Source organism: Eurosta solidaginis, unplaced genomic scaffold (genome assembly GCF_040869045.1).
Source record: "Eurosta solidaginis isolate ZX-2024a unplaced genomic scaffold, ASM4086904v1 ctg00001171.1, whole genome shotgun sequence".
Lineage (NCBI taxonomy): Eukaryota > Metazoa > Arthropoda > Insecta > Diptera > Tephritidae > Eurosta > Eurosta solidaginis.
Window position 1 is genome coordinate 392,786 of NW_027136985.1, and position 11,276 is coordinate 404,061.

General features: G+C 31.3%; 1 long non-coding RNA gene across 1 annotated transcript; it reads left to right on the top strand.

Moving 5' to 3' along the window:
• The first annotated feature begins 6,401 nt into the window (after positions 1-6,401).
• Positions 6,402-10,996, top strand: LOC137235979 (uncharacterized). The gene is made up of 5 exons (XR_010948184.1): positions 6,402-6,614; positions 9,581-9,811; positions 9,872-10,271; positions 10,328-10,430; positions 10,495-10,996. It is a non-coding gene; the product is annotated as an uncharacterized lncRNA (long non-coding RNA).
• Positions 10,997-11,276: the final 280 nt, after the last annotated feature.

An 11,276-nucleotide genomic window follows, 5' to 3' on the forward strand; every position in this document is an offset into this window, starting at 1 on the left:
AAATTAAAAACTATTTACAATTGAGTTATCCACTTCATTACAACAAGAGCTATTTTACGCACAATACGCACAACAACGGATTTAAAATATAAGACATCACGTTGAAAATGACGAGATTTATAAAGAAAACCACAAAGCCATTGCATAAACAGCAACAACGATGTATTCAATTGTTATCACTTCCAAAAAACGCAATTGATTCCCTTAAAATCTCTACAATCATCAATCAACTACTTATTAATTTTAATATATATATATATATTTTTTTTTTTATTAAATTAAATTTTATGTAAGTATAATTATTATTTTAATATTAAATTTAAAATCTTCTATTATAATTTAAATTAAAATTTTAAACCCTTTAAATTTCCAAATTTATTTTAAGATTATTTTTATATTTTAAAAATTCTATATAAATTATTTAAATTTATTTATTTTTTATATAAAAATAAATATTTTATTTAAATTGTTAACTCCCTTTCTAAAAAAAAATCTTAAATATTTCCTAATTTTCAAATTTTTCATTTAATTTTTTTTTTCATATGGTTCTACGTTCTCCAATACGAACCCGTAAGTTTACAAATTCGGAAAATCAAAACAACAACTATACAAATAACACAATGACTCAGAACACAACTCAAAATTCTAACATTAATACAACACAAAACAACATCTCTAATATAACACAAGATACTTCAACACAAGATAACTTTACAAATTTTCCTTCTACTAAATCTATTAAATTACCACAATTTTGGCAAGATTGTCTTGATGCCTGGTTTTTACTTGTTGAAGGACAATTTGAAATTAATAATATCACTGATGATAATTTAAAATTTCAAAATGTTCTAATTACTCTTCAACGAGATACTATTTCTAAAATTTTAGATGTTATCAACCCTCCTCCTCTTTTTAATAAATATTATACAATCAAAAAAATTCTATGTGAAAGATTTTCTCTTAGCGAAGAAAAACGATTAGAACAATTATTTTCAAAAGCTGAACTTGGTGATCGTTCACCATCTGAATTATTCATATTTATGAAATCACTTATAGGTTCTGACTCCATAGTTAGCCCAGAATTACTCTTTAAGTTGTGGATTCGTAGATTACCAAAAGAAATACAAATTCATTTGACTTCCAATAATAATCAAAACAGAGATGAAATTATTATTTTAGCTGACAAACTTTTTGATTTAATCAATAATCCTCATTTTTCCAAATCTCCTGTAGTCTCAAGTATAAATAATAATATTTTAGAACAATGCGTTAAAAATTTAACTGAATTAACCACGGCTATTTTTCAAAATTTAAATAAAATTTCTAGTGATATTAATCAATTACAAATCCGTTCAAGATCTAAAGATAGAAATAGATCTAAATCTCGAAATTTTTCAGGATAAAGAAATTTTTCAAACAATCGTAATTTTAATTCACAAACAACTATTTGTTGGTATCACAAAAAATTTAAGAATAACGCTCTCAAATGTATACCCCCATGCAATTTTAATCAAAATCATAATTCACATTACGAACAAAATTTAAACTGAAACGATCCATTATGACGGTGACGGATAATGGAACTATTATTAAACCTTTTCGTCGCCTATTCATATTTGATAAATTCAATAAACTTAATTTTCTTATCGATACCGGTGCAGTTGTATCAGTTATTCCCTTTTCTAAATTTAAAATTTATAAAAGAAATTCGGATCTTACTTTAACTGTAGCAAACGGTTCTTCATTTGAAACTTTCGGTACAAAACTACTTAAAATTGATTTATACTATGTTCAAACAGAAAAATAAATTGAGGAAATTTCGATTTGAATTGAGTGCTGTTCATACAACTCGATTTAGCTTACACAATAGTAATTTGATAGCTGGTTGGCTCATCTCTACAGCAAGAACATACATACCTTTGTTCAGACTGTCAAAATGAACACGCACATTATTAGGCGAATGAAATGGAATGAAAACAAAAAACTTTGAAATTTTTGTGAGTTGTAAGAAAATGTGTTCAATGTTTTGGTTTCATTTTGAGTTTGCCATCTTCTTTTGACAATCCCTACTCCAGTGAAATGAAAGGCATAAAATCAGCTGATGAGATGAGCCAACCACATAGTTCAGCCATGCGTAACTGACGTTAAAATATACTCAAAAAACACACTTTACAATGTTGCATTTGCAGTTCGAAACAATTTATTACAAAATTTTTTTTAAATTGGCAATTTATTATATAACAAATTGCGTAATAAATTGCCCAAATAGTATAAATTGCCAATTTGGTGTGTGTTTGAACCTAGTATAAGGTTTAAGAAGAGATTTTGAATTTCCGTTCATTATTGCGAATATTGATACACCAATTATAGGAGCAAACTTTTTAGAAAAATTCGGAATTATTGTCAATATTAAAAATAAAGAAATAATGGATTCTACTAAAAAAATTAAAGTTGCTGGATCTTCTGGATTTTCTAATATTTTCTCACTCAAAATTCCTACTGTCGAAAATAAGTTATCAAAATTACTTAATGAATTTCCATCTATTACCTGTGAACCAGATTATACTAAAAAGGTTAAACACCATACGGTTCACAGGATAGAAACAAAAGGTATTTTACCATTTTCGAAACACAGACGTCTTGATCCAATCAAACTTAAAATTGCTAAAACTGAATTTGAATTTTTAGTTAAAACTGGTATATGCAGACCCTCAAATTCTCCTATTGCATCTCCACTTCATCTCGTTCCTAAAATGAACCAAATGATTGGAAACCTTGCGGAGACTATCGAAGACTTAATTTTATTACTAAACCAGATCGGTATCCTTTACCACATATTCACGATTTAACAATTGATTTAAAAAACAAACAATTTTTTTCCAAAATTGATCTTGTGCGTGCCTACCACCAAATTCCAATGGCAGAAGAAGACATTCATAAAACTGCAATAACTACCCCTTTTGGAATGTTTGAATTCGTAAGAATGACCTTCGGTTTACGAAATTTCCAACGCTTTATTAATGAAGTATTTTCTGATTTCAATTTTGTATTTACATACACTGATGACATTCTTATTGCCACTGATAATAAAGATCAACATATAAATCATTTAAAATCAGTTTTCAAAAGACTTGAAGAATATAATTTAAATATTAAACCTTCAAAATGTACTCTCGGTGTAAATAAATTAAATTTCTTAAGTTACGAAATTTCAGGCGAAGGTATTAAACCATCTTTAGATAGAATTGAAATCATAACAAATTTTGAAAAACCAATTTCTATAAATAAATTACAAAAATTTTTAGGTATGATAAATTACTATCACAGATATATTAAAATGTTAGCAACAGAACTTAGTCCTCTTCATGAAATGTTAACACATGCAATTAAAAACAAACTCAAACAATAAAATTGGACAAATGAAACCACAACAGCTTTCGAAAATGTTAAAAAACTTTTTGCTAAAAATACTTTACTTACACATTTCGACAAAAATGGTACTTTATCATTAGCAGCAGATGCATCAAATGTTGCTATTGGAGCAGTTATTCAACAAACTAGCAATAATATACTAGAACCCTTAGCTTATTTTTCAAGAAAATTAACTACAACAGAAACTAAATATTCAACATTTGATCGTGAACTTTTGGCAATTTATAATTCAATTAAACATTTTAAACATTTTCTTGAAGGTAGAACTTTTACAATTTATACTGATCATAAACCTTTAATTCATGTTCTAAATTCTAAAGTAGATAGATCTCCTCGTCAACTACGTCATCTTGAATATATTGCTCAATTTACAAATGATATTCAATATATACGTGGAAAAGACAACATAGTTGCCGACACACTTTCCCGTATTCCAGAAATAAATGCAATTTCAACTCAAGATATAAATGTAGAAACTTTATATAAAGAACAGCAAACTGATACATTTTTACAAAAAACCATTTCTGATCCAAATTCTAAAAATAATTTAAAAGAAATTCATATTCCAATTATTAATTTAAACATATGGTGTGATGTTTCTCTACAACCTTTTCGACCTTATGTCCCACATTCTATGAGAATAATTATATTTGACAAAATTCACTCATTATCTCATCCAAGTATAAGAACAACTAGAAAATTAATTCAAAATAAATATTATTGGCCTAACATGCGTAAAGAAATTAACGATTGGACTTCATCTTTCATCAATTGTCAAAAATCCAAAATTTCAAGACATACTAAATCTCCTATCAAAAAAATTCAAATACCATCAGACCGTTTTGAACATATTCATATGGATATTGTTGGACCTCTTCCAGTTTCAAATGAAAATTCTTATATTTTAACAATTATTGATAGATTTTCACGTTGGCCTGAAGCTTATCCACTTAAAGATATTTCAACAAATACTATACTAAAAACTTTTATTCAAAATTATATACCACGATTTGGTATACCATTGAATATTACAGTAGATCAAGGTTCACAATTCACCTCAAAATTTTTTACGGAATTAACTAAACTTTTAGGTTCTCATAAAATTCATACATCTCCTTACCATCCCCAAGCAAATGGCATGATAGAGAGATTTCATCGAACTTTAAAAGCAGCAATTATAGCATCAAACGACTCGGTTCATTGGTTTGACATTTTACCATTCATTCTACTTGGTTTACGAACTTCTATTAAAGAAGATTTAAAATGTTCATCTGCTGAACTTGTTTATGGCCAAACACTTAGAATACCTGGTGAATGTTCATCTGCTGAACTTGTTTATGGCCAAACACTTAGAATACCTGGTGAATTAATTATTTCAAATAGTAATAAAGAACATGATTTTTCTAATGACGCTCTTCATAAAATAAGAGAATATTTTTCACTTGTTCGTTTAAATTTTTTCATCATAAGAAAGAAAATTTTTTCGTTCCTAAACAATTAAAAAATTGTGAGTATGTTTTTGTTAAAGTTCTTCGTAAATCTAATTTAGAATCACCTTATGAAGGACCTTTTAAAGTTATCTCTAAGAAACATAAAACATTTACAATTCAATACAAAAATATTATTAACAATATTTCAATTGATTTACTTAAACCAGCAAACATACTTATTAACACTAATTTAAATACAAATACATTAAACAACAAAAAACAAAAAAAGGTTACATTTAATATTAATTAATAATTTGTTTGTTTCAAATTTTCTTGGAGGGGGAGTAAATATAGTGTTAACTACTTTGTATTCTTTACTTTAATTTTTAAAATAATTTTTAATTGAGTTGTCATGTTAACTTAAAATTTTTGAATAACTTCAAAAAAAAGAAAATTCTAATTAGTTTGAAAATATTTAAACTCAAAAGTAAATAAAATAATATTTCTAAAAATAAATATTTAAATATTTGGTTAACCACTAAAGGCAGTGGTTAAATAACTAGCTACAGAAGAGGGTGTACCTAAAATCGGAGACACAAACCTCTGGTGGCCATAATGTATAACATATAGCTGAATCAGTTGCAATGAATAGTGGACAGGTATAGGATATATAGAATTGGTGTAGAGGATGAAACATAGACACATATTTCAGTTGCATCTGAGTATAATGTGTATTAAAATTTAGTAGTACCAAAGAGAGTAGATTATCCATGAGGAGCTTGTGGTCGCCAGAACCTCGTCTGTTAATGAAACGGGATTCGCCGCTCGAAGGTGAGGTTGACAATTGGGTTTGGAGAAGCTATATATTGCGTTGGCAACCTAAAAAGGTTGCGCTACACAACCCCTTGAATCTGGTATTTTAGTCGCCTCTTACGACAGGCATACCTACCACGGGTATATTCTAACCCCCTAACCCACTAGCGGTACAGCTTTATAATTGCCTTTACTTTTGCATCGATTTAGATCGCAGATTATTGCAAATTGCAAATGTCGCAAATTGAACTTAATTATTTAATTTCTCTTTGTTTTTTTTATCTTTTCCCCTTTTACTCTATAGCCCCGAAAATGGACCACGTCCCTATCAATGCAATGGGTACACAAGTGCAAACGAAAACCAAGCAATCAGCCGATACATCATTGATCTCGCAAAAAGCTTTGGACGTTATGCAAGTACAGGCGGAACAATTGCAATCACAAATAAACTATAATCAGGAACAGCGAGGACGTTTAGAACGTGATGTGTGTCAATCGAACACACAAAAGCTCTTTATTGTTCTAAAGAGTTTAAGGGAACAATTACCAACTATTTTTAATCAATTGGAGGCACAAGAGCGAGAACAAACTACGACTGATGCGTGTGTGACGAAAAAAATGGGCGAAATTAAGAAATTAATTCATACGATATATGATGATAAATTAAAATCGGTACAAACAAATATTAACAATTTAATTACTCAAATTAAGAAACAGAAAAACAATATATACAAATGGAAAGTTAAAGTAAAAACTTCCGAAATTAACATTAATGAAGCAGAAAAAAAAATTGAATTTTTACATAACAGTAATTTAAAGCTCAAGGCAAGTTGGGGGCAATGAGCACCAAGCGCCAACATTACGAAACAGCGATTGATGGTGCAAACACGGAATTATCGGGCATCGAAAGAGCACTAGTTGCCTTACAAAAGTTTGAAGGTGAGTTGCGAATATAAATATGTATATGGGACCTGGAATCATGAAACGACCCTATTGTGCGAAAATAGCGTTCTTTGAGTGATTCTTATAGGAAATTTAACGCTCTTTCCAATGGAATAAACACTTTTCAGTTTGCAGTTTTCTATCTTTCTTAGTTTCTTCAAAAATCGCATTTAAAGTCAAATCGGACCACAAATACGATTTTTTGAAATATTTAGATCCATGCGCCACCTATCGGAGTTTTTTCTTATTATTGCATTGTCATCGGGTTCTGAACTATATTCAAGCTTGTAGCTCAGAACGGCCAACCGCTACACAGAGTGAAGCTAAACAGAAACTAAACGCATTTTTCTCAAAAACTTGTTTTCTCACAATAGGGTCGTTTCATGATTCCAGGTCACATATGTTAAAAACCATCTTTAGAAATATTTCGCATGATTATTTAGATATCACCATATTTTGTATTCTTGCTAATGAAATTGTATTATCTCGTCATCTTGTTTCCTTTTTTCTTTCCCCCTATTGTTTTAATGCTGATTTCTACTTGCTTAATCTAATAATCATATTTGTGTACGTATTATTTTTGTTTTTACTACCTTTATATTAAGCCCCTTTCATGTTTGTCCCCTCATTTCCATACGAATTTTTGACACACGGAAAAGTCTCTTTCGGTAATTTCCCACTTGATACTAGAACATAGTTCAGATCTGGGGGACATTACAATGCAAGTGAAAAAAAATACGCTAGGAGGCGCACGGATCGAGATATACAGAAAATTAATTTTAAAATGTAAATTTTGCGATCGACTTTTAACTAATTTCTCGGTAATCCAGAGACTTGAAACTTAGCACATAGTTTGCGAGTCGATGGCACTACAATTCTTGGAAAACAAAATGCCGCCCGATGGCAGGCGAATCTTGCGATTTTTATGTAACTTCCCGGTGAGCTAGAGACTTGAAACTTGGGCTGTGAGTCAGAAGCCGGTGACAATGCAATATTTGATCAAAAAAAAATCCGCTAGGTGGCGCATGGATCGAGATATTAAGAAAATTAGTTTTGATTTGTGAATCTTTCAATCCATTTTTAAGTAACGTCCCGGTGGCGTAGAGACTTGTAGTATTGACTGCTAAGGGACAAACTATAAATACACCTCTGAAATTGCTGCGCATAAATTTTGTCCTACTAAATTTCAATACGCATTATACTCAGATGCAACTGAAATATGTGTCTTTGTTTCACCCTCTACACTAATTCTATGTGTGTCCACAATTCATCACAACTAATTCAGCTATATGTTATACCCTATAGCCATCAAAGCGTTGCGTCTCCACTTTTCGGTACACCCTGTTGCTGTAGCTAGTTGTTTAACCACAGCCGCTAGATGGGTCTCCTAAGCATTATCTAAGCGAAGATACGCGTTTTTTTACACACGCAAACGAAACGTATACGCGCGTGTTAAAAAACACGGCTAATATTGCTCTCACGCCAATGTGAAATAAAACAGTGCCGTCCATAAATATTTTTCTTATACATATAAAAAAGTGAAGTTCCATCGTCACATCAAAAAAAAAAAAAAACATAAAATTTTAAATTGCGATATGACTTTTTATTAGATGCAAATAAGATTTGATAGTGGATACATTCCAAATAGGTATCGCACGAAATAAGTCGCTATCAATAGCAAAAATGATATAGCAGTCCAAGCACTTCCCTCAGTGCACGATTTTTAAATATGTAAATTGAAAAGCTGAAAGCTGTAAAACTAACCATTGCAATACACAATGCAAATACAAGACACAAACCCTTGTGGTTAAATGCCATTGTATCCAACAGATGTCGCTGGGTGATACACCACATCCAAGATAATTACCGGAACGGAAACGGTGGAAATTTTTTGATAAACCATTAGCTTAACGTTAAGGTGCATCCCTGTCTAAAACAAATAGTGTCACAATAAACTCTGAACTTATATATTTTTACAAAAAAATATCCACAATATCCACAAAAATATTTTTTTTTTTTTGATATTCAGGCCAGTTCTGAATTCCAACTCGGAATTAAAAGTAAAACGACACTGATTTCGACTCGGTGTCTATTTGGTGTTCTCAACTCCGATTGTAAAAAATCGATTCGAAGTCGATTTCTAATCGTTTTCATTCCGATTCTATAACCAGTTTAATCAGCTGTTTTTGTTTATGTGTTTTAGTTTAAGTATCATAAAATTTTATTGTAATTAAAAAATGCCTGCAGGTATGGTTTTTGGATGCGCAGACGCAAGAAGACGTGCTACTGTGCGTGCGAATCGTAAAAATGCGCTGGATCGGAATTCAGAACAGGCCGACTTCATTTCGATCAGCATCGATTTGTTTGCCTAATAGATTTCTTCATAGAAGTTTTTAAAGAAAGATTTATTATGCCAATTTAACTCAAATTTAAACAAAAAATACACATAACTGTTCCACATAAAATGAAGAATTAAAAAAAAATCATTTGAAAGACAAATATCGCAACATTTGTGTATAATCAGCCAATTATTTTTCACTCCGACTGCTCAGAGGCAATACTTTTCAAACCGATAATTTTTGGTCGGAATCGACATTGAGAACACCAATCCATTTCGATTCCCAAGAAATTGATCGGAATCGGAATTCCGAACAGCCCTGATTATTTATATTTAGCACTTGCACAGTGTACGAAATTTTCCTCTTCACTGACAATAGCCGTGTTTTTTTATACACGCGTATACGTTTACGTTTGCGCGTGAAAAAAACGCCTATCCTCGCTTATACTGTTTTCACACAGAAACTTAATAATCTCATTTCACCTGCTAATGAAATCGTAAATTTTTTGCTTTCACACAGAAGTATCTGCTCGATTAGTATGACAGATGAAATGTCAAAATAATAATAACAATAATAAGATCGCGGATTTAAATTGTTAATAACAATAATATTTAATTGGTTTAGAAAAGTAAACGTACAATGCAGGAAAATAATTATTTAAAAGAAATATTTGTTGCATATACTGCAAATATGCAAGCTTTGCAATCGATGCAAGCAAGTTACGACAACGCCGTTGCTTTGCAAAGAAAACGAAAGGAGAAGAATTTTTTAATTTTGCAGCATCTGAGACGACAGCAGATTTACCTTTACGGGTTAATGGCAACGAAAGCCTCTCGGCGATTCCTCTGGAAATTGGTAAGTCAATTTATAGTTTATAACACACTGTCCGGTTATAGGTAATTCTTTTTATTATAGGGACGGCCCTCATCTTTCTGGGAAGTCACTTGAGACTGCAACGACGACAATTTTTTTAAGACACACTTCCGCATGCATCGTACCAGCTTTGAAACCCTCTGCAGCTTCCTAAAAAATTTGCAGAAGTCGGACACAAATTGGCGACTTGCGATACCACTTTCGAAACGGGTTGCAATTGCTTTATTTACTCTGGGATCAGCTGGAGAATACAGAGTGGTATCAGAACTTTTCGGAGTTGGAATATCGACGGTATGCAAAATATTATGGGAGTTCTGTGAGGAAGTTTACGAAGCAATGTCAGCGCAATTTATTAAAAAATTACCACCTACTCCAGAAATTATAGCTGATCTCGTGGGTGGCTTTCATCGTCTAGGTTTTCCACAATGTCTAGGGGCAATAGGTAAGGAATATTACATGTATTTATGCACATGTACGGGAATAACCATTTTTACATAGATGGGTGCCACATCGAAATAAAACCAAATGCAGAAGATGCAGTCGATTATTACAACTACAAAGGATGGTATTCCATTATATTATTAGCTGTAGTGGATTACAGGTAGGTACACTATGCTGTAGTTCTTGTCATGAATTGGTGCTAATTATGTTATTTTTCAATTTAGATATCGTTTTTTATATGTGAACATCGGCTCTCCAGGACGATGCAATGATTCACAGATTTATAATGCCTCTTTAATGAAGAAATTAATGGAAGAAAATGAACTACTGGCCGCGAGTAAAAAGGAAATAGGTGGCGTAAATATGCCAATATGCATCAGTGGAGACTCTGCGTTCCGATTTTCCACCACTTTGATGAAGCCGTACTCTTTTTCTATGGCGCTAACTGAAACGCAAAAGCTTTTTAATTATAATCTTTCAAAATGTAGAAGGGTGTCTGAAAATGGCTTTGGCCAGCTAAAAGGACGATTCCGTCGAATTGGAAAAGGTTTAGACAATAGAATTGGTAAGGCAGCTATTATAATTAGGGCATGCTGCGTCATTCATAACTTCCTAAATGAAATGAATGATAAAATAAATGACTTGTGGCTGGAGAGGTTCCAAGAAGTAGGAAGAAGTTATGAAAGACCGCAGTTTAATGTTGTGATTGGCGACAATGATCCATCTGCTGAAGAAATAAGAGAGGACTATGCAATTATTTTTGTACGTACATATTTTATTTATTATTTTTGTATGTTGTATGTTGATGACATTAATATTTAGAAATGTATGTGATATTCAATTTTTTTTATTTAAAAATGCCAATATGCCGTTTTTGAGTTCTTTATTGTCTGGGGCTATTTCTTTCAATGCGTTGGCCTTCTCTTCCTTAATTTTCATGACATTGTTTTCGTTTTATTCACTTTTTTTCATGTAATTAGTTATTTCCACTGACACCTCCTCAAAT